At 39.8% G+C, this 25,087-nt stretch overlaps 1 long non-coding RNA gene across 1 annotated transcript in view; it reads left to right on the top strand.

Annotated features, from left to right (window-relative positions):
* LOC135418225 (uncharacterized) overlaps positions 1-9,614 on the top strand; it is a 36,294-nt gene extending 26,680 nt beyond the window's left edge. The window contains exons 3-4 of the long non-coding RNA XR_010432347.1: positions 1,625-2,249; positions 8,491-9,614. This is a non-coding gene — a long non-coding RNA (uncharacterized LOC135418225). The remainder of the gene's footprint in view (positions 1-1,624; positions 2,250-8,490) is intronic.
* Positions 9,615-25,087: the final 15,473 nt, after the last annotated feature.

Genomic DNA, 25,087 nt, shown 5'->3' with positions numbered 1-25,087 from the left:
AAAGTTAAAGTGATTGTATTCTAAGCAAGTTAATTATATCACTGTATTATTTCTGCCTGACAGATTAATTTCATTTATAGTCAGTGGGGAGGTAACCCACACTAGAAGTCCATTGCAAAGCTTTTCATTGATTTTTAATGGGCTTTGAGTTGGATCTTTGTCCAATTTTGCCTTTACGCCTCTATAGTGCTGAGCCATGAAAAAAACAGGGACTTTAGTCCAATGTTTAGTGCATTTTTTTCAGAAGAAAAATGATCTGCAGTGATGGGTATTAATACTGCAGAGTGAACTAATTCCCCTTCTGACAAAACCAAAATAGCAAGAGGTGTAATAATGACCTGCTGAAATGGATTTTCATAGGAAAAAGTAGTTTTCTTTCTTGCTCAAAATCCGATTTTAATACTTTTGTCTGCAAAAGGTTCTTTTTTCACTATTTTTTCCACTTAAAAATCATTATAAAAGCTTAGACAGAGAGTAAAGTGTAGTGTCTTCATAGCTAAGTGCTAATTTTCAGTTTTAAAGTAGCATTCCCTCCATTGGTGTCACATAAAAGTGATGATGTTACTTTCAAAGAAAGCATCTTGTCCATCATTTTCTGACTATTTTTCAGCTTTTTACCTGTTACGGAATTGTTCTACAGTTAAAGAAAATAGGAAAAGTTTAATTTACTCATTTATTTCCCCAAGGAAAAAAAGCCCTATTTTCTACAGAAAAAGTTTGAATGGAGATCTTTTCTTCTAAAATCTCTTTGAGGTATGTTTTTCTTCTCTGTTGAGTATTAGATGCAAACTTTTTCATCTTCTTCATAAGGCGTTGAATCAAACATCTTCCCAGTTAAATAATGGGGGCAACATGTCTGCTGGTTGTCATTCCTCATGGTCCACATGATGGTTGTAATCAAGGGTGTCGTCTTGAGACAGTCAGCTTCATCTGTGCTCTTCTGGCCAGATATTCAGTTCTTCAGCTACTCAGTAAGATCTGAGATGCTTTCTGATTAAATCAGAGCTGTTTAATCTACAGGGTTTTATACAATATTTGCTTTTGACATCTGTACATCCAGAGACCATATCCCATAAAAACATGTAAGGTACTAATGAACACTAGAGAGAGAATTATCCATGTACAGAGATGGGATTTGAGGAAAAGCTACCCTGGGATGTTCAAAACAGTAAACTTGCACTTCAAGGTTCATTTTGGGTTTCTTCAATACTCAAGTATGGGAATTTTCCTGATCGTCTTTCTTTTTCATGGAAAGTGTAAAAAGCAGGAAGTTTCTTGTTTGTGTTTGTGGAGTTCCTGAAAGTATAAAAAATAAAATTCTGCAGTTTTCATAACAGGAGGTAATGGTTCATAGAGCTGAACCTCTGGTCTAAACCCCTCAGAATTTTAGGCTCCAGCCTCAAATGCATCTGTGTGATTCTTTACATGTTTAGAGAAAGCAACGCCAAATATCATGCAGCTTAAATGTTCACTGACTGAAAGATGCTCAGGCTCAACAAGGTTTCAAGTTCTCTGTGCTGCTATAAAAAGTTCTACAGCACCTCACAGTTTTCTTTGATGAGGGTTTGTCCTATTGTTGCCATTCTAATTTTCTATTCCACCTGTTTTTGCTGGTCTATCTCAGCAGGTCACTGAGTGGGGCCTACTCCCTGTCCCAGAAGCGGCTGCAAGTCAGTGGCTGGTATTTAAGTGCAAAATACACAACTACAAGGGATATGCTCTCACTGGAATTTCAAATCCATTCATTCCAGACCTTGGTTTCCTATTTTTATTTTATACTGAAGAGAATCAAGGTTGAATCCATTTATCATTCCAAGGTGTTGGCTCAGAGACACAGGAGTATCTGCTATCTTGTACTGGATCTGCTGCAAGAGAAGTCTCATGAGAATAGGTACCTCAGGAGACTGAGAAACTCAAAGGCAGGCTAGTCTGTAAAATGACAGCCAGCAAAAACACCCTCGAGGTGTTTTAGAGCCATCTGGATCTGGCACTGGGTGATATGCTTTAGTAGTTTAAGGATTACAATGATAATGCTGGGTGGATGGCTGGACTTGGTGATCTTGAAGACCTCTTCCAATCTTGACAAATCTATGATTCCATGAAAAGATGCAGTGGAGTAGACCATTGAAAGAAAAGTCTGTGCAGCTCCTGATGTGACCAGGAAGGCTGCTTCAGGCTCTGCGAGATGAGGACTGGGGAAGACCTCGAACCATGTCAGGTCCCATAGCCTATGGTCTCTGGAGAATCAGGTAAGTCACTATGTACAATGAGAGACAGCAGAGTGTGTGTCTTGCACATGCTGTGAAACTGTGAGTATAGTCCTCACTACGGCCAAAATCATTTTACCCCACTGTTCACGTGGGATTGCAGTGCTGCCCATGATTTAATCCCCACAACTAGGCAGCCACAGTAGCTACAAGACAGTCAGATAGCCAGAAGAGAGCCACAGTGAACTATTTAGTATTTCTTCTACAGCATAATCATATTCATCTTACTCATAAGATATGGCTAATTTTTCACATGGGAGCAAAGAAAATGTGTTCATTTGTTTACAACATTTATAAGGTTTTATGGATGTGTTCCATATTCAATATTTTTTATGTCTGAACTCCCCCTCACATGGGTAATTTCACAGGATTTCAGTGCTTTTATGGTGGTGTAGAAAAAGGAGTATATCACTGTGGTGCCTAGTCTGGAAAAGAGATGAATGTGGGGAAGGAGGTGTTGCATGATAGAGGTCTATTAAATCTTGTGTGACATATGAAAGGTTTGCCTTTGGCAAAACACAGACTAGGAGGTGTTTATAGTTTCTTAACAGGAAACTGGTTTAAAACAAAGCAAGGAATATACTTCACACAACTCAAAGTTATGCATGTCCTTGCTGCAGGATAAGCTTTAGTGGGCGCTAAAATTTTATGACTTCAAACTGGAGAAATGCATAGAAAAAATATCCCTTGGAAGCTATGGTCATCCACTCCCAGCCCACAAATATGTACTTAAAGCATCTGAAAGTTGGGAAAGCAGCTTTACCAAAGTTGTAGAAATATATATACATTTGTCTTGCTATTGTATTCTTCCATAGAAACAGCATCCTGGATGGAGGAAAGTTGCCCTTATCCTGCAGGACTTTATATTCTGCATTTATCCAGCATTGCAAGCTTGAAATTTTTAGAGAAATTTAGTTCTATAAATCAAGTTGTAAAATGAGGTTCTCAGTAGACATGTGGCTTTCACTGTTAGTTGTGAGGTTAATTTGCCAAAATCTAATAGCTCTGTCTTCAGTGCCAACCATTATTTTCAGATAACAAATGTGGTATCAGCAATTTTGATATCCTTTTAATGTGTTTTCTTTTAAGACAATGCTAAGTGGAGAATTGCTTAATGATCCAAAGTGCAACAAATTTTAACTACCAAAAATGAGCTTATAATGCTTGTTAATGTATTCGATGCATTATCACTTGTCAGGAGCATACCACAGAGGCAGAGAAAGCAAGGCACCCTGTTTTCTTTACAGAGGCGTTGCTCTATTTTTTGCAAGGAAATGCAGTACTGAAAGGAGACTAAGTATAACTCAAGGTAGAGTCCTCCTGTGAGAATGGACAGGTGACCTTAGAGAGGGTGATGTTTTCCCTGAGGTGGGAGTTAACCAGCTAACCTTAAGGGACAACCATCAGTAAATTGGTAGCTGGTCTGAACATGACTGCTAATCAAAGGTATAGCCACTGTTGAGATTGTAAGACCCAAAAATCTCAGAAATCTGTAGAGAGCCCCACTGATTTTCATAGGCTTTATATCAGAAGTTTCCCTTTGAACACCACCACATTTTTCTCTAAAAGTGAAGAAATTTTTCAACTATAGCTTTTTCTTCTGTTTTCCCTTTTGATGAATATGGAACTATGACACCACTCAAGCAAATCAGCCACTCAGGGATCCTTCATGTTGTGTAATTACTGTCATCTCAAAATAGGTGATGTCCAGTCTGGGGTGCTCTGAGAAAGGTGTTGCAATTTGAGTGTAGCTTAGGGTTCAGGTGCAAGAAAGACCTGGTGTGAGTGGATCCTCACTACCTGGCTGTGTGTTTACTCCCACCCTCCGAGTGCCCTCAGCTGAGCCTGCTGAGGGAGAGCAGCATTCACATAAAACAGCCCAGTTTGCTCACAGAGAGAGTTATCCCAGCTTGGCTGACACACAACAAAACCATCAGTGACTTGTTTCTCTGAGCTCTCAGCTAAATTAGCCGCAGTTGTTATTAGCTGAATAACTGAAACTACAGCTCTCAAGATTTTTATTTTAGGGGGATGTTTTTAAAAGTTGTTTACCTAATCTACAAATATGAGTACTTGTCTTTCTATGATTTTCATTTATATAGCTGACATTAAGCCCCATCTTGCCCTCAAAATTATTATGAGATTTCATCCAAAGTGTAAATCACCAGTGACCCCTGATTCAAATACAGATTCCAGACCCAATCCTTTATGATTTTCCTTCATCATGACAGTCATCCTCCATACACCACTGTAGGGTAAAAGGTATTTGCAATTGCTGCTTTCAGAACAAAAAATAAGCTGAGTAAAACAGTCCCCGTGTACAAGAGTATGATCATAGATCCAAGTTCACCAGTATTCAGGGAGGGATTGTCATATTATATGACCTGAAAGGAGTTTACTGTAGTTATTGGAAATCAACCATATTGTCAAGAGGTTGTACAGGGTACCTGCAGAGAAAAATAAGTCCAATGTGCTACACAAAAAATAATTACGAAGTCAATCCCTGATTATTTTCATAGAAATTGAAGACTGCTGGTTTATTTCATGGAAAAGCTTCCAGGTAATATGGTTAAAATATATATGCCTCAGCAGATTTTCAGCATGAATCCACATTAGAGCTAAGACATGACATTTTTCTTTTGTCTGCAAATGATCTCAGGTATGAAGCAGCTGGTCAAGCTGAACTCTACAGAGTACTTAGAATAGAGTAGCTATATATATATGCAGCCTTGAAGGCTGTAAAATGGCTCATAACTGAGCTCTGGCAGTTTCCAGGTGTGGAGGACTATACCATCAAACAGCCTTGCAGCATTTTTATGTGTCTGCAGTTTCAGCTGTAGTAAAAATGAGACATCCTCTATTTTCCCATTGTGACCAGTGAACACCAGTGATTTTCCAGGGACTGTTCCTTGCCTCAAACCCTGTCCTACCTCAAAAGGATGTCTTTCTCCTGGGATGGAAGTTCCTGACTCCTCCAAGGAAATGCTGCACCTACAACACAGATATATAATAACAGATCTGTGAAATTATCCAATTAAAGAGTAGACACAGAGCAATTGTAAAAAGGGAATTAAGGTGGGAAATCATCGAATGTCCTACTGCCCAAGGAATCTCAACATGGAATTGGTGTCAGTGCAGATCTGTGCTTACCACAGTAGGGTTAACTAGATCCCACATAAACTTAAACCTTTCCTCTGTCTTCAAGGATAAAGGCCTTCACAGTTTACTTAATAAAGCAGCTGGAAAACCAGCCAACCCAGCTCAAGTCACCATCACTTAGCACTTCATTGTGGTGGTGCTGACAACTAATGCAGTGCAGGGATGATAAGGAAGGGACTTCTGTCTCTAGTAAATGTTGGCAGAATCTTGGCTATATTGAATTGCACAGGACTAGTGGCACACACACATAGCTTTGCCACCAGTGCAAAGGAGTGGAACACACTGCTATCAGCTAAGCCACTACATGCTGTACTAGCTAAGGTAGTATCAGTGATGGATGAAGCAGCCTAACTCAACAATTCCTAAGAATATTTAATCCATATATTTATTATGAAGGCTTAAACTCTTAGATTCAGCCTTTTATTATGTTTTGAAAATTCTCTGGTTTTAGATTGTAAACTCACTGCTGCAGAAACTTGATTTGATGCCTTTTAACCGTGACTATTTGAATATTTAGATGCCTGATGTTCAGCCCTGGGAGGCTAAGTACTCATGTGGCTTGCTTCTAGTAGTAATGTAATCAAACAATTTTTTTTAGCCCTGTTTGTGCTCTCAAATCTTGCCAGGGTGGCCTTAGCCCAAAAGAGAATGAGCTGCTTGTTTGCGAGGCACTTTTCCTTTTACTGCATACTCTTGGGAAGTCTTATGTCACTGAAAATTATCAGTCCCTGTGGACAAGTTCTCCCCTGGCATTCACTCTCACTGACCTTTCCCTGCACGTGGGAATGATTCCAGCTATGCTTTATAAGCAGTGGTCTTTTATCCTTCATCAGAGTTGTCCAAGGGGACTTCTACTTTCTTAATCTTCCTCCTGCTCTGTTTTTTGTGGTAAGAAAGAGAAGCAAGGAGGGAACAATGACTGTAGAATAAGGAGGAGGTTTAGCTCCCAGCTAAACCTCTGGGAGCCATTGTATACAAGGAGGAGATACCACTCTCTGTGTCCAGGGAAAGATAATGAATTTCATTACTTACTTCCTCTAGTAATCTTTGCATTTTGGGACAGATCTTTCCATACTACAGCCCAGTACTTGACCATAAGCTTAACTTTAAAAACACAGGCAGCCGTAGTCTGAAAACAGTGGGATGTGTTTGTCTACTTTACCACTTTCCTAAAGGCAAATTGTTCCCCTTTTCAGAATCAAACCCTAAAAAATAGCCTGGGAAAATGAGCCTGGGGTAGAAAAACAGAGCAATAGGCTAGAAAGATATAAAACTGTTGTAGAAAGTCATTTCTAGTTAGGAAAATGTGACTTGCAAGACTAATTTGAGGCTATATCTGTCATGAGCCAGATAAGATGAGCCAAGACTTTTAAATCAGTCCATCCCTCCTTCCTTTGGCTGTTAGCAAAGAAAAAGGAACTTTGTGCATAACAGGGAGAATATGATGCTGAGCTAATTGAACACGCATGCAGAGGGAGCAGCAGATGACGAGGACAGGGTTGGCAGGATGTTGCCAGATTGTTTGATTAGCAATGGGATGGTTCAAAACTCCCTGTCCTACCAGGGACTTGGCATAGATGCTGACACATGACTCAGTCCTCAAGTAGTTGTTCACAGCAATACTGTTTGGGAAATAGTCTGCTTCTCTGAAAACAGGAAGGGCATTAATAAAAACAAAAACAAGGATGTGAAAGAAAGACTACAAGACTTTGTCTATAAATGTTAGGCTCAGGTTCTTCTTTCTTCAAATACCATACAGGCTTCAGATGAAATGAGATATTTGAGGTGGGATAAAAAACAGGTAGTCTGAAATTAAATCTAGCAAGAGTAATATGAGGGAGCATTGATGAGTAGGTGTTTTCTTTCCACTACAGTCAATATCCACCTTATTGTTTTTCTCTGTGTGTCAGTTTAGACCAAACAGCCCCAGAAATGAAATGAGGGGAGAAAAAAAAAAAAAGAAAGAAAGAAAACGTGGTGGGGTTTTAGGGTTTTGGTTTGGTTTTTTGTGGGGATTTTTTCTATGGAACAAACATTAAGAAAAGCAGTGGCACTATCTTCTGATGCACCAAAGTTGCATCTGTGCTCTAGAGAAGCTAAGAAAAAAAGAGCAGATTTTGGTCATGTGTATATAGGGGTGTGGAGAAAGTCCTAAACACCAAACCTACCTACAGAAGATGTATAATAATTGTCTTTGATTACTAACAGCTGGTTTTACTAACAGCTGGTTTTTCAGTCTAGGGACAAAATATATATGGATTAAGAGCAATTTATTGAGCCATCAAAATCAGTATCTTCAGAAAGACTCAAGATTGCTGATGTTATAGCAAAGCTATAATCCAAGTTATGTTGTTCAGACACACAGGTAAATATTGTCATTTGAGTGAAGACAGTTCAGAAAAATTAAAGGATCTATTCTCTCCCCTGAGACTTTAAAGATAGCTTAAATTATGAAGTAACAACCTAAATACCTCAGAAACAAGATATACATTAATGTTAATTTTATAAATTTAATGCAACACATAATCAGCTGACATGAGTCTGGACAGCTCTATTAAAGTCAACAGCTTTTATCTTGTGACATCTAATCCAGAGTGTACATGAAACATGTATAACAATCCTATAGGTATATGGAAAAATACTGTAATATAGTCAAAAGTCTATAATGGGATTTCATATGCCTGTTTACTTCCTTCCAAACTGTACATGTAACTACAATCTTGTCAGTTTTCCAGCGTGTTCAGATGGATGTAATACTTCTCTCTAACACGTCAGTTTTCTGACTAACCTCTCACAATCTATGATACCATTCTCTGACAGCTTACCACTGCTTTACATAAAATATGAAGGTTTTTCTGCAATCACAAGTTGGATTCATATTCCATAATAAGAGTGTATGGGAGGTGTATGTAAGCACAGATATAAGTGTACATATGTGTAAAAAGACAGACACACACACAAATCCAAAAGTATCTGCCTGTGAATCATGAGAATTATAATTAGAAAAAAGCAAGCAGTGCCAAGCTGAATATTTCTCCTAAGCTGAGCATCCTTTCTTTTCCAGCTTTGTGGAAGACTCCTTTGTATTCTGTAACCACAAAATTCTGTGCACCATCAATGGAGTAACAACATATTGCTGAGAAGTGAACTCCTTGCTTGAAGAGACTTCGCAACTTTTTTAGAAGAGAATTGCCTCTAATTTCAGTCAGTTTCATTAATTTACCTTGTGATTTTCAAATGACTCATATTTCTTTTAGTAAAACAGACTAAAGAACATAACATCAAACGCCCAAGTAGGTATAGTAGGTATAGTTTCCTGTTCCAAGTCCCTCTGGAAATCCTGGAAACACAAGAACTGTTCAAAATGTTGTCATCTTTTCATGGCAACATCATTAGCTGAAGTTTCTCCATTTTAGCAGTCCACTGCCTTCACACCTGATTTAGAAGGCAGTGGGTGAAGAGCAGATTCATTCACACACTGCCCATGCAGCTCAGACTGCCATGTCACTCACACATCACGATCATTTCCCTTTATTTCTTGCATTTTAGGAGTTCTGAGCATAGGTGAAGTACTGTTACAATGCCAAAGAGTAATTGCATTTTAGGTGCTATTTCATGGCAGCAGAGATAATTCAAACCTCAGGTTGATTCCAGGTTTCAAATATCAGAAAGCTGGAGATGGTCAGTTCAAGGGTTCCAAACTTACCACAAGACTCACACTGGGCAAATGTTAAGTCCAGGGATTTGCCCATAATTAATTTTTTTTAGTGCAGGAGAAATTGACTCATATGGAAAACTACTGTAAAAGAAAATTTGACAAAGACGATGCCACGGTAACTTTTGCTCTCCTGAGATATTACAACCTGTGCAAGACAGTTTATGAAATAGATAATGAGCATTTGAAAAGCAGTGGTTAATTACACTTTAGATAACAACCTCAATGAGCCAGCTGTCAGGAAAGTGATGGATTCAGCTTCTATTCTATGTTTACCTGTAGAAAACTCTGCTGAGACCCAAGTAGGATACTCACATCTCTCTCTAGACAGAAAGTTCATGATAACAGGGGATTTGAAGAGACAGAAGATTGATTTTCATGAAAAGATGAACTAGTCATATTTCTTTTTACTTTTATCACATAGTTGAACAGTTTAACTTTTGAAGAATGTAAATAAATTTATGTTGAATGCTAAATAAACTTTTTCTTTCTTTTTATCAATTTCCTTTTCTTTCTCTTTTTAATAAGTATTGTTTGGGTTGAGACCATGTTCATAAAGGCAATTCATGCAGGAGTCACAGAGAAAACAGGTGCTGTAAATTTTGAACAGAAATGCTGAAAAGCAATGCAAAAGAGAGTATGGAAACCAAAATTACCGCTTTTGTCTGAGGGATTCAAGGTATAGAAGTAGTTTGCATGGAACTCCTAAGATGTCTCCCTCCATGTTTCTGGCAGAACTGACACAGGGTAGTGCATACATCCACAGCTGTATTCCCATTAAATCATTGGCAACAAAATGTTCCATAATGAGACCCGAGTGCTCACATGCAGCACTAAAAGGGGGCACCCAAAATGAGAGCTGCATGATCAGTGTCTGCAATGGCACAATGTGCACAACTGGGCCTGATTTTCTCCATTCAAAACTGGAGACAGGCAGGCAAAATGGAGCAAATGACTCTAAAAGGAGTCGTGACCCAACAGTGCCTTGAAGACCCCTTTTCCTGTGGAAGGAGACCATAATCCCTACTCAGCAGCCATCAGAGGAGCCAGAGGTGGCAGAGAAGGAGTGGAATTTGCCCCATGAGAAAAGCAACTGTGATGGTTATATATATTGACCAATACCTATTTCTTTAAGGTATTAGTAATATCCAATAGCGGTAGGACAGTACTGACACTGTCATAAATGGCTGATGTGGGGTCGTGTGGGACAGCATGAAGCATCATTCCCACAGGTTAAAGGAAGCTGGAGTTAAATTCCAGCAGATGAAGGAATAACTTTGGAGAAAACTACAGCAGCTCAGCTTACTTAGCTTAGCAAAATAATATGGTGCAAAACTGAAAGGAAATTTAAGAACCCATCAGAAGAACAAAAATGGGAAGATTTTTGCCTCCATAACCTTCCAATAAAACTTAATATGCTTATTATTCAGTATACCACTTAGCTCCTTAGAATTGATAAGCAGCACTCAGATACTATACAGAGATCCATTAAAGGAAAAATACTAACCCCCACATTGTTTCTCCCTTGTACCAAGATCAAGCTTAAGCCTTTCTCTTTCATATACAGGACTAGAAACAGAATACTTTTGAGACTTGGCATCAGTCCCTGTTATGAAGCGCCAGGTGAGATGCAGAATCCTACACAGTTTGCCTGGATCTTGTCAGTGGTTTCAGCTATCATCAGCTAGTTTCTGCAAAACCCTCCTATACTGTCCTCCTCATGCCTTCAAAGCTTGTTCAATGCCTCACAATCGGATCATAGAATCATAGAACAGCCTGGGTTGAAAGGGACCTTAAAGATCATCTAGTTCCTTGCCTTGGGCAGGGACAAATTCCACTAGACCAGGTTGCTCAAATCCCCATCCAACACCTCTATTCTTTTGCTTGCACTTAAGATTATACCCCTGCTATGCCAAATAAAATCTGTATCTCTTCTTCTCCTCTCACAACAAAGGCAGAGTTGCAGAGACTTCCAGTGACGGAGAACAACAATCCAGCCCACTCGTGTCACCAGGCCGCTTTGCGTCATTGCCATGCATCATCAAGTGGCAATGTCACCCCCACACATGAAATAATAATGGCCCAACAGATGTGATATTCATTGCATTTCTGTATAGAGCTGTTGGAAGACAAACTAACAACACAGAGGAGTAGATTTGTAGGGAAGTAGTTCTGGCAGTTTCTTCAGAGACCTTGATGTAATCAAAAAGGATTGCTTTTTTTGTTTTTATTTACTTTTGTTTTGTTTTTTAAATAGTATTTTTTCTGTTTCAAGGAGGTTTTGTGACAAAGTTTCTAATTTACATGTCAGCTACCATCAATAAATCACTGCTGGGCTCATAAGTACTTCTAAAAACATCACAGATTTCTCATTAAATTCTTCCCCTATTATGGAAGACAGTTGCCTCTTCCAGACAGTCCCTCTGCTTTGTTGTTATGATATCTTTCTACCGTGCAAAGCTAAAAGAAAAAAATTCTCTTCATCTTTTGCACTCACAAGGACATGTCCACAGCAAATCCATGGATGACAAAATACAATGGGCAGAGCTTGCCACTAACTGTGGCTCATAATGGAAGACAGTCACTGTTAGCATAAGGCTGTGCTTTATTCAATGTTCCCCACAAACACTTTAAGACTGCTCTGGTAAAGCCCTGGTAACTTCTAATTAGGGAAGTAAGCCTCATAAAAAATGTTCTTTATAGCAACCTATTCAGAGATCTTCATTTCTTAGAATATTGACATTTTGGGATGACATTTGTCTTTATAGGAGATGTTGGACATTAGAAGAGGGATTTAAATCGTGAAACACGAAGTTTTTTAAGTTACCATTGCCTCACAATGACACGGTGTAAATCAAATCCATGATCAGCCCCATAACTGTACCTTGAACTTGCTACATGATCCCAAGAAATTCAGTTATTTTTCTGTGTTTCATTTTTTCTCCCACAGGGAAACAATATTCAGAGAGTAATGCTTGCTCAAACAATTTGCTGTCTGGTCATAAGAGTATGAGCATGTATTTTTAAGGTGTACATGTTAATCTATATTTACATATGTGGTTGTCCATAGCTTTTCTGCTTTCCTGAGCTCTGCTCATGCTCTGCTTTGACTGACTCATGCTGCTTGCTCCCACGTCACACTTCTGCCTGTGTCTCATATCCTCAGGACAGTGCTGTGGGGACACCCAGCGCCTATCATACGTGGTCTCCCCTGGGTCTGTGCTGCAGCCCTTACCCAAAATCCACAAGTGATGCAGGGAACAAAGAGGAGTGATGCCCTGCCCAGCAGCAGCCTCCACACAGGGCCATGGGGAGGATTTCATGCTGCATCATCTACCACCACTGGCACCTCATCCAGGGAAAGCCCCTCCCACAATCTATCACCTGGCTGATTTTAATGAGTAAGCTCATATGCTGTGAAGTAAATGCTAAGAGTTAACATTAGGCTTGCTGATGGGGTAATAAATCAGGTGCTGATATCTATATCCATGTACATTTTCCTGAAGGTGTTGCACCTCTAGGCCAGTCTGCTCAAAGCTGCAGTGCAAACCAGTGGCAGATTGAAATAATAACCCCAGCATTCCTGTCTTCCAGACCACCATTCTCCCGAGCTGTATTTCAGCCAGTTTAAAATGAATTCTGCAGAGCACAAACAAAATTTATTATGAAACAAGGCAAAGGAGTACTGAGATGCTCCCTCAGGATAGCAGCAAACTCCCTGGGCCCTCACTATTTTGGTAGTCTTTGCTGTCACAGTGACAAGAAGTGACATGTAGCCCTTGCACAAGGTATTGGAAACACCAAAAACAACAGTCCTGTGCATTAACAGAGGCGAATTAACACTATCTCAGAGCTGCTCATAGTTCCTCTGAGTGAAATGAGTGTGCCAACAATGATTCACACACTGCTGCTGAAACAATAACTCATCCCAGAAATCCCAGCAGTGCACTATAAAGTAACCTGGGTGTGTAATCATAGCAAGCACCATGCTGACACAGCTGCTGCTCCTCACTCCCATGGAACCATTACATTTCCCTGGGCTCCGTGCAATGTTCTTTCTAACAAGGTGGGGTACATCAGCCTTTGGTCAGAGGAGAGTCTGTCTAAAAAAATTAGCACCTGAGGGTTAACAGGCAGAAGGAGCCCAGCCCCTGTAGTGTAGCTGATGTGACCTGTGACATCTTTGCCTGTCCTGAAAGGCAGAAGCACAGATATTGTATTCTGTAGAATAATGTGTATCCTTGTGGCCACGGCAATATGTGGGGGAAAAGTCATAAGCAGGAGTACAGAAGCAGTAAAACTAAGTTAGGGCCTTGGTAAATAGTGGGTGCTGCTCATATATGGTTCTACCAAGCATCTCTAGCAGCTCAAGACAAACAGGAACTGTCCAGCGAAGTGCAGTCCTGGTGCCTTCTGAATGAAACCCCAGGAGATGCTCTAGGGTATTAGCAAGCCTTTATTGCAAAAGGCTTACAGGGTAGGTCATTGTGTGCCACAGAAAACAGTATCTCTAATAAATCCACGGCAACTTTAATTTTGTCTCCATCTTATAGAATAAGTACTAGCATCTATCAACAACTTCAGAGGAATTTACAGACACTCTCTGCACTGGAAACCAGCCAGTGGGGCCATTTTGAGTTTTGTGATGCCAGAAGGGAAATAACTCAGAAGGATCTTTCTGAGCAGAGTTTTAGTATACATTCTGGCCTGGCTCAGATCCAGGGCATACAGTGCACCAAGGCTGAGCAGGGAGACAATCCATTCATTTGACACTCGACAGAGATTTCAGCTGGGTTTCATTTATATTTTATTGTGAACGTGTTTTTCCTACCCATTACTCAACTATGCAGCAACAAAAATATTTTTTAAACCCTATGTTCTGTTAGACTGCTCTAAAGTTATGCATTGTTTTTACCCTTAATAGCTGCCAAATGAAATTCCTTAAGGGATGAAATCACTCTAGATATTGTGTCTTTCTCCAGGTAGACATGGAGACATGTATGTCATGTAGACATTCCATGTTGCTATGACCGGACAATCATAGCATGTGTGGTACCACAAAATGGCAGCAAGTGAATTAATCTTTTTTGAAATTCACAGAATATGTTAGGGTCTGGATTGGGCAACATATACTGTGCTGCAAACTGCTGTGTAGGTATCAGTTAGTAGCATGGCCCATCAACTGTCGTTTACACGGTCTCTGCATAGGCATGTCTGGTGTCACCTGCCCCCTTAAACTCTGAAGGTCAAGGAAAAACACTTAGGAAATTCAGAATTAAGAATCTAGAGGATCCTTACTCATAATATATGTGTAAGTCCACTGGGAAGAAGTCTCAGTCTCCTGTCACCCTCAGGGAAGAGCATTAATGCCTTCTTTCTGCTATCAAAGAGGTAATATTGCTTACTCATCTCCAATTCTATAGCACCAAAGGATTCATGAACCTTGAAGTTCCCTCTTTAGCTAGCAGACAGACACACACATCCAGTTCTCACAAATAGTTCTCTGCAAGATCCCATCTTGTTCCATTAACTCAGTGGAAGCCTATTACTGCTAAAATCTTCATTTAGGTGCCTCATTTAGAAGCTGATACTAGATGGTATGAATTTGCTTCCTTACCATTCCTTATCACAGCAAGTAAAAGTGTCCTTTTCCAGGTTAGCCGAAATACATCCATCAGGATAATTTTGCAGTGGAAATCATAGAATCATAGAATCAGGGTTGGAAAAGACCTCTGAGATCATCAAGTCCAACCCTTGATCCTACACCGTCATGGTTACCAGACCATGGCACTGAGTGCCACATCCAGTCTCATGTTAAAAACCTCCAGGGACGGTGAATCCACCACCTCCCTGGGCAGCCCATTACAATGTCTGATTAGTCTCTCTGTAAAAAATTTCTTCCTAATATCCAACCTAAACCTTCCCTGGCAGAGCTTACGACCATGCCCTCTTGTCCTACTGCTGATTGCCTGGGAGAAGAGACCGACCCCCACCTGGCTACAACCTCCTGTCAGGGAGTTGTAGAGAGTGATGAGGTCTCCCCTGAGCCTCCTCTTCTCCAGGCTAAACAACCCCAGCTCCCTCAGCCTCTCCTCATAGGACTTGTGCTCCAGTCCCTTCAGCAGCCTCATTGCTCTTTTCTGGACCTGCTCCAGCACCTCAATATCCTTCCTGAACTGAGGGGCCCAGAACTGGACACAGTATTCAGGGTGTGGCCTCACCAGTGCTGAGTCCAGGGGATGAATCACTTCCCTGGACCTGCTGGCCACACTGTTCCTGATACAGGCCAGGATGCCATTGGCCTTCTTGGCCACCTGGGTACACTGATGGCTCATGTTCAGCTTCCTGTCAATCCAAACTCCCAGGTCCCTTTCTGCCTGGCTGCTCTCCAGCCACTCTGTGCCCAGCCTGTAGCACTGCAGGGGGTTGTTGTGGCCAAAGTGCAGGACCCGGCACTGGCCTTGTTGAACCTTGTCCTGTTGGAATCAGACCATCTCTCCAGTTTGTCCAGGTCTCTCTGAAGAGCCCTCCTGCCTTCCAGCAGATCCACACTCCCTCCCAACTTAGTGTCATCTTCAAATTTTCTAATGGTACACTCAATCCCCTCATCCAGATCATCAACAAAGATATTAAATAGGACTGAAACCTTCCAGTATATAAAATTAGTAATGGAAAAAATTATTTCAGAGAGATAATTTTATGAAAAGTGAAACAACTCTTTTTAATTTATTGAGGATAAGAGAGGTAAATTTTAAAGCTCAGAAAGCGCCCACACTTGCAGAAAGCAATCCTGGAAAGCAAGTTCTATGTTCTTCTTTCTTTTAGAAAAACCCGGACATGAGAACTGATGTTCTTGAAGGTTGGAATCATTTCCATTCTGTCTATCTGTGCTATTAGCCAACTGGAATGTTGAGGGAATAGCTAAAAAAGAAGAATTTTATGCAATCCTCAGCAGAAAAAATTACTTTCAAGAGACACATTTTCCTTTCACTACATATTTTTTTATCACACAGTACATAGAAATCTCTTTTTCTTTTGCAAAAAATTCACTCAAATCTTCCAGTGATCTTCAGCCTATACATTTTAGTTCTCACCTCCAGCCTTAATTTTCCCATCAGTTTCTTGGCTTCTAAAGTTTGACTGTACAAAACACATTAAAGAAGGGGAATGAAAGTTCCTAAGTACTCAGAAAAAGCCTCTTCTCTAACTTGACTCTTCTGATCCCTTTTATGGTACTATTAAGAGCGGGACTCTCCTCTGGTGGTTAAAAAACACCTCCTATCTTTGATGTTCTGTAGAGTGAGACACGGACATTGTACTTGCTCTCATTAGCAATATTACAGCTTTAGCAGACCCTCAGCTGTGCACAGAGAAGCCTAAGAAAACAGTGGTCCCCTTCTGACATGTCTCCAGGCAAGGGATCCGGGATAACCCATCTGTACTGTGAAGCACTCCCAAAATGTTTCCTGGGCCTGTACTAGGTCTCCTCCTCTTCAAACTACTTTATTTTCATGGGAAAAATGGTGTGAGGGGAAACCACGCTTTCCTGATGTGGTGCATGTTGGAGTGTCTGGAATATAACAGGATAATTTGCCAAGTTCATGCCTACTGGTCCTTATTTAGCCAATATTGCCCAAGCAGTGTCAGTTGATACTGTTGCAATTAAAAATATGTTCCCACGTCTAATAAGCCGCTATTTCTTAGGGAACCATAGTGGTTAATGTTTCCTCTTTGCAATATTTCAAACACGGATTTTTTTTTTACTGCCAAAGTAGTAAAATTAAATGTATCACTGTTTATACACACACACTTAATAGTGAATGTTCTTCTGTAAATATATACACTAAAAAATGTGTATATATGTATGCATCTATGTATGTACATGTAAAACCACACACAGAAAGACAGAAAAAATATGAGATTAAAATTTGCAGTTCTGTACTCTGTTCTTGTGGTTTAAGTTAAGTAAATTTTATGAAATTGGTTAGACCTAAAAAACACTACTTTCTAAGAGTGATCTGTTTTCAATGCTAATGCAATTACTCCTCTTCTTTTCCTCTAAGCAAATTCTTTTGCCGTATTGGAAAAAAGAAAGATAAAATGTGCAAAATTGGTCCCAGCTGCCTAATCTAACCCATAATAGCAGACGTGTGTGGATCCTTTTGACAGAGGAGGAAGAACTCCATAAAAAGCATCTATGTAAAGGAGAGTCAGTCACCACTGACTCATTTCCAGGGTCCTCCTCTTTTAGATTACTGACAGAGGTGCTATTTATGGATTAAAGCAAGTTCCCATCATTCAAGTCCCCATCATTCAGCTACATGGTTCCCCATTCAGGACCCTGCCTGTTTCTCAGCTTGACAGTCTGGACTCGAGTTACCATTGCTTGGTATTGGAGCTTATTTTTAAGCTTCACCTGTTTAAAAGATGTGATGTGTATTCAGGAGAAGGTAGATTCAGGTCCTTCCTCAGCTGTCGATTTACACTTTCTGTGACTCAGTTTATCGCCTTTTCTCAGTGGTATTTGAGATGGTAATTTTGGAGTGAGAACCCATGGTTTCTTGGTCCTTTTGGCTACCTCTTCACCAACAGATGGTAAGAAAATCAACCCCCAAACCCTTAGGGAAGTCATGAATTACTTCTTGTGAGAAGTGCCATTTGGAAAATGTCACATTAACAGAGGATAAAGTTCTGTTCATTCATAGCTTATGCTTCTGCATGTGCTCCAGAGCCAAAAGCAACATCAAATGTCTACTTCTGAAAGAGCAATTCATTTCCCTAAACACATATTTCCTCAGGCCTAAACTCCATTTTAGGATTAAAAAGCAATATTCAATAGATGCAGAGTCATCCTGTCATTTTGTTATGCAAATGACAGTATTATCTTTGTCAGTACTAAAATCACACGAAAAAAGAAAAACCACAGGTCAATGCTTAAACTAGAGGAAATGATCGATTTTTTAATTACAACAGAAATTCAATTATACACTTATCTAAGACTCTTATTACTAGATGCATTCTTGTAGAGGAGACAATTGCCAGCAGGCTGAAATTCACAGCTAAGCTCCATCTACATCCCTTTCCGTCAGATTTTCCAAAGCCTCTGATCTTCACTGCGCGGAGAGTGCAGAGACCTCTTTTGAAAATTTTTCTACTAACAGATTCCTTTCCCTAAAGAAGGAGTAGTGTGATGTCTTATAAGAATCTCCTAATAATGTTTCCTTAAACATTTGCAAACAATAATAGGAAATACACTGAGCTTGCCACCAAAGAGCATTAATGAAGATGGTGTTGACAGGTGCAGAGGGAAGATCAGAGAGAACACCTGTGAATCTTTACAGCTGAAGCTGCTAAAAGAACAGCTGATTTATACAAAGGGTAAGGCAATGGTTGTAGTAGAGAGGTAGCTGAGAAAAGGAACATGGTAAGAGGGATTGTTTCTTTCTGTCTTTTTTTCCCCCCCAGTGATTTAGCTATAGTATGAGGATAAATATTGAGGCAAAACTGATTTCTGAATAATAATAGTTGTTTTCTAGAAAGTGTGTGGGGTTTTTGGTGGTTTTGTTTGTTTGTTTGTTTGTTTGTTTGTGTTTGGTTTGGGTTTTGGCTGTTTTTTTGTTTTGTCGTGTTTTGGTTTTTGAGCCTTTCTCTCCCTGAGAGTAAGAAATTCAAAGGCAGGAAAGGGAAAGATGTTTCAAAAGCAGAAATGATGCAACTGTTGCTCTCGGGATTTGTCACTGCAAGAGCAAGGGGAATTCTGGAGACCCAACAAAGGTAATATCTACCAAATCTGACTCCTTGTTGTTTTACATTTTTATTAGAAGTGAATGAATTGAGCTTCTTTCTTGCATCTAAAAGAGGTAGCTGGCAAATACTTTGATTTGATTCTTCATTAGTAGCTTTGTACCATGTCTCTCTTGAACCTTCTGTCAGCCTTTGGTAAGGAAGCTCAGAGGAGTTCTCAGATGCTTCTACTGAGAGTAGCCACAAGCTCTGCTGGTTTCCCAAGCTCCAAATCTCACAGTTGCAAGTGTATCTGAGGTGCTCAGTCTCCATATTGCAAACCTGTCTTTGTAGACTATGTGTAGGATTATGCCTTCACATATAGATACCTCCTGGAGGGTTTGGCTTAAGTTCTACTTTGATTTAGCTCTCTGATTGCCTGTTGTAGAGAGGCACTGATGGCTGCTCAAGCACGTGCAGGTACAGGGAACATTTGGGTTGTTGGCTGGTTAAAGTTGTTGGGACACTTGCTGTGTCATCTGCTTTCTGTAGCAGCCACATGATTTCTATTGTGCCAAGTGTGTTCCATGTGTGGATGGCTCCTGTTGCATCACTCTGATGGGAGTGCCAAGAAGGTCATTGAGGGATTTGCTGCTACTGTGGCTCTAGAACAAACAGGGAGCTCTCTAAAACCTTGGGAAAGTTGTGAGAGCATGCAGGTAGCACCCAACTGGTAAAGGTCCCCAAATTTTACCTGTTCAAGACAGGAAAAAGACTGTTCCAGGCTGGACTTGTTAGCTTCCAAACCCAGATTTACTTAACACAGAACTACCTTCACCACCAGGGCACTGTAGGATTAATTTTATCCTGATGTACTGACCATCTATCTTGCCCAGAACCCCAGGAACACAGTTATAGTGCCATGCACTCCTCTAGTTGACTTCACATCCATTGCATTCACATGAAGGCTTTCAAGCTGTGGTACAAAACATCTTCACGTAGTCAGGCTCAACTGTTTCTTCAACAAGTAGTTTTCTCTTCCCTTGCCTTTCTACATTCCCTTGCTATATCCAACATGTGCTGCTCTTGATATAACCAAGGCATCACATGAGGTTCTCTTGCATAAAAAAACCCTGTTATTCACCAAAATATGGACTGATTATTTTACTGTGAGCATGAAAAATGACAGAGCCATGAGGACACTTAGTTTTTTCCAGGAACACATGAAACTGAGAGTGCTGTGTCCTGCAGACTGAACGTGTGTTAAGCCTCCCTCTTTATGTTTTGCTTTGTCTTGGGGTTAAAAAAACAGACAAAATTTTATCATAATCCCTGATCAGAATCATGTGTACAAATTAATAAAATACCTGCATATTACAAAGTGTTTTTCTGAGAAGTGAAATGTGTTAAGCAAATAATTTCTCTGTGTTTATGGAGCAGACCTTGTGCTCTCTGTACAGTCCTATGTGTGGAATCAACTTGTCTCCAGACTTGTGTGCGGACACAGCATATTGCAAAGTATACAAGAGGCATTTATTATAAAGATAAGGGGTTTGATTTATTTTTTGTGGCTTTTGAGAGACATAGCATAAACAGGACAGTGGTTAGTATGGTTACATATGTGTAATTTAATAAGGCACAGTTGAGAGCAGTTGTTCTTGGAGTTATTGTTCATTCTCTATCATGTCCTGAGCTACATCTGGGAGTCAATTTGAGGCTATTGAAAAATTAACATGTTTAGAGAGAGACTGTTTGCTGCAAGTTCCTCCAAATTGCATATGGCTGGGATTTTTTTTTTGGTTGTTTTTTTGTTTGCTTTGTTTTTTTTTTGTTCTCCGTACTGCTCACCTGTCACAATTTCTAGAAGCCTAAGAGCTAAAATTTAGAGGGTGTTATCAAAGTGCCACTGTTCTCACACATTGCTAAGGTTAGATGTAGGCCCCATCTAGCTCTTTGGTGGCTCTCTAAGTAATTGTTTGTTGTCTCTGGATCATCTGCTCCTATTCTTATGTCTTCATTATGATTGACAAAGAGTACTGCTAGGTTTATTGCACCATCCAGTCTTTTGAGAGAGAAGTATCAATACTGAGCCACTATTCTGGATTTTTATTTTAATCTTGCTATATTTTATTACACCCATTTCTCTTCGAGTTGTCTTGCATGTTGCAGCAACTAAAACTAATGTTGCTAGAAGTTGTTACTATTCTTGCTCCTCTCAGTCAGGCTAGCAACCAGTCCTTCAAGAAGCCAGTCTTGAAACTTTTGCGGTTCATCCTAGCACAACAAAGTAAATGTTTCTCTTCAGTTTCTTTCTGTCTCTTTCCCTTGTACTTATTTCTACAAAACTTTTGTACCTGTCCTTGTCTGCTCTGCTTGGCATGGGTACTGTGTTGTCAGGTTTCCAGTGTTCAAAGATTTTTAGCTAATGGTTTTCAAGGTCGAATGCCTAAGGCTTAGTTCCTGAATTCAGCAGAGGCAAGTAAATAATTAACTTGCCCAAGGTTTTCTTGCTGTTTGTCATTGTCCTCCCTAATGGAGGTGAGAAAATCTGATTCCTCTGAATAAACTAGACTTACTGAAATCTTTGACTTCTTCAACATAATTTTAAATCCTAGAGAGATGCGGTGCACATAAATGTGTGTCACAGCCTTTGGCATCTTCTATTCAGAGCTTTAATAGTTACACTTAGATAAAAACACCCTAGCAAGCGTGTTCTTCTAAGTGATACAAAAGCATTCTCAAAATCAGCTCCAGTGGGAGCTGGAGGTTATGCAGCACATGTGGGTTCCCAGTCTGCTTGGATATATCAGAGTGGTGTGGATCCCAAATCTTAGCTTCAGTCATTAAAAAAATACAGCCTCTGGGCATGTAAAACTACTTATATGAATGATGTTGTTCTGAAATTCACAGGTCCCTTGTCCCTTTGATCTGGTGTGACACTGGGAGGCAGGTATGATGTGTGTGGAGGACAGGATTTGCTTGTCCTCAGGTCTAAAGATAAACTCCTGTGAACTTGAGTAGTGCATTTCTTCTGAGTATGGGCAACTGAAGCAAGAAACAGAACATTGAACTGCTGTTCATAGGGGAGAAAAGAGGAGATGAAGATTCAGGCATAATGACATCATGAAAGAAATGCAAATGTGACATTATGCATGAAAACAGTTTGAGCTGACAAAGCAAAGACCTTCTTGGCAGGCTAGTGAGGATTCATCCAAGTTAATAAAGTAGGATTGTGAGAGTATGAACACGCTACTGCAAGGCTGCTTATCATGGCTGAGAAGAGGGAACCAGCCTGGTTTTAACACTCAATGAACAGAACCTCAGCTGTCTCACTAGTGAGCAAAGACAGTGCAAATGAGGTTTCAGGTCACTAGAGGCTCTTCAAAACAAACAAAACTCCCTTTACCAAGAAGGTAGTCCCTGGAATTGATCTCTCATTTCCCATGTAATTCTTCTCCTCCATAAATTCTGTAATTTCCATAACAATTGAGGTATACTATCTTGTGTGATGTTACTCCTGGGCTCAGAGAAACACTCAGTAGCAATCACTGTGCTTCTTACCTTGACTATCCAGTGGAGCTCTACAGTCATTGAAAGCTTGTGTCAAAGTATATCTTAAATTCCACAGTCCTTTTACAGATCCTCTTTGCCAATCCAAGCCACTTCTCTCATTATTGTGCACATGAAGTGAAGTGGTCTTATTCCCAACCCAGGCCATCTTTGAACATTTGATTTGCACTTATGACTTACAAAAAATTGTTAATGTAAACAGTTATTAATTCACTCACTGCCGTTGAGTTTCATTGTCAACGAACTTTTTTTTTTGTTTGGTGGGTAGCAAAAGCCAAGGTTAAATTAGAGCTGCCATTATCCAGCACTTTGGTATTCAGTATTACTGGTATTGCATACTGCAGAATGGCCTTTCTTGGAAGCTCTGTGTGCACGGATCAGCTAGGTCTGACCTTGCTGTGCCTGAGACATCTGATGAGATCACAGCTGGAGGTGATAGAGCTGTGAACATGTAGTTATGGGAAAGTCTGGGGAGATATTTTTAACAAATAAAAATGGAAAGCTTGCAAAAGCATGACGTGAGCATTGTTTTCAGTACTTCGAGTTCCCTTCTCATAAACATTTGGAAACTCTTTAGGCGTATGGTATTAAAATACTAGTCAATTTATTTTTCCAGGCTGCTTGCTGCAAAGCTTTGTTCTATATGAGAAGCTAATACCACAGTCCAAGGTCATGGAAAGCAAGGGGGAAAGAGTTGTGTGGATACACTTAAGTGTTTCATTTTTAGATTTTGTTTTCTTCTTCTGTAGCCAGTATTAAGTATTAAAGAAAGGGAAAGCTGATACAGGGATTGTGTTGGTAGCGAGCTTTCCATTCTTCTCTGTAAATGCTTTCAAAATAATCATAAACACATGTTATTATGTGGCAATCTGTAGAGGGGAAAGAAAAGCTATAGGAACATATCCAGCCAACAAAGTATATGTGTCCCTTTGAAAGAATGGAAAAACAAACAAACCAACCAAACAAAAAAAATCCATAAAGAGAAGCTGCCATTTTTGACAGAATGAAGGCACCCTGTAATTTCCAGCAAAGTAGGAAATTTAGTTTGTGATTCAGAAACCAGAACAAGTTCAGGGGTCAATAGGTAGAATAAGAGTGCAACTCTGAAGAGAGCACATGGACCTTATGTTATTCCCTAGGAGAAACAGCATAAAAGAAAAGTGACTACAGGCATCCCTCTGTCACAAGGAACCCATTCCTATGTTCCTCACACTGCAGAAAGGAACCTGGTATTCTCTAAACCAGATGGAGGTTTAAGGCTTTTCACAGCAATGTAAAAATGTCATGTTTGTTAGCCAGAGCAAGACACTCCTTATAATTGCCAAAAAGCACCCAGAAAAAGGCCTTCTGAGAAACCAATTTAAGCTTTGAATTATAAATTTACAATTTTCAGAATGTCTGTAAGAGGAGTGGTACTTGGGGGAGGGGGAGTGCTGTGGACTTACCCTCTCCCCAGCGTTTCGCAGAGCTGTCACGTGACCTGGAGCAAAGTTCAGAACTAGAATATTGTACAAGCCAATTTAATTCCCTAAAAATGAAAGAAAACATATCCAGTTTTAGATGAAATATTGTTTGAAGTTGCCAGAATAAGATCTCAGACTGAGAAACTACAGAAAGCAATTGAGGACGTTGGAACCGGGTGACCCGAATGTTGTCTTCACACACACAGCTTTAGCCCTTAACATCAACTTGCAAGGGAGAGCTCAGTCTTGGGTGGTCTTTTGTGTCAGGATTTTCTTTAAAGAGAATATGGTGATGATAACTCCTGTGAAACAAAACTGCACTTACTATAATTTAGGTAATGAAAACTGCTAAAAGCAAAGATCCAGAAACATGGAATGATTATCCCGCTGGTAATCAGTGAACTCCAATACTTTCCACATTAGTATCAGAACTCCTGAGATTTTTTGACAAGAAGCTGGAGACTAATATTCACTTATAGGATTGGGCTGGCTAATATAATTTACTTCTGACCAAAAGTAGCTGTTGCAGATTTATTATATTTTTTCATTTTATCTACATATAACTGTGAATATTTTTCGAGTAAAAACCCTTCTTAAGCCTGAGCTAAATCTCAATCAGAGACCTACAAAAGCATTGTCCTTGTTTATGTTACTCCTGAGAGGGAAACAAACATCCAGATTCTGTGTTACAAAGCAGTACTAAATAAAGGGGCTCTCCTGATTCTTGAAATAGGTATTCCGGACCACTGAATTGTACCAGTAAATTTAATCAAAACTGGTGTAGGTCAGACATAGGCAGCCCAAAATTCAGCAAGGCTTTATAGTTGTATAAAATATCTGTTTGCATGTTGTTCTTGGATGAAATTTAAATAGCCACCACAAACATCCTTTATTTAGGGGTAGATTTTTGCATCTGTTCTTAAATAAAGTAATTAGTCCATATGTCAGCTTTCTGTCTGTGCCATATATTCACAGGAACTGGGTCAGTGTTCTCAGTAAAGCTGTAGTCAGTACATAATGCCTATAGATTAACAGAATGGATATTTAAATGTCCAGCTGCCTGACTGAAAACATTATCTCTGAAGGATCTGGGGGAGCTCAACATTAATATTGAAATTATTAAGTTAAATATCATAATTACCCATCACTTGCAAAACCAGCTGTCTCACAGGTCCTTATTGTAAGCATGT

This window comes from Pseudopipra pipra, chromosome 8, assembly GCF_036250125.1.
Source record: "Pseudopipra pipra isolate bDixPip1 chromosome 8, bDixPip1.hap1, whole genome shotgun sequence".
In the NCBI taxonomy this organism is placed as follows: Eukaryota; Metazoa; Chordata; class Aves; order Passeriformes; family Pipridae; genus Pseudopipra; species Pseudopipra pipra.
The sequence above is the reverse complement of the archived record's forward strand: the minus strand, read 5'-3'. Positions and strand labels throughout refer to the sequence as shown.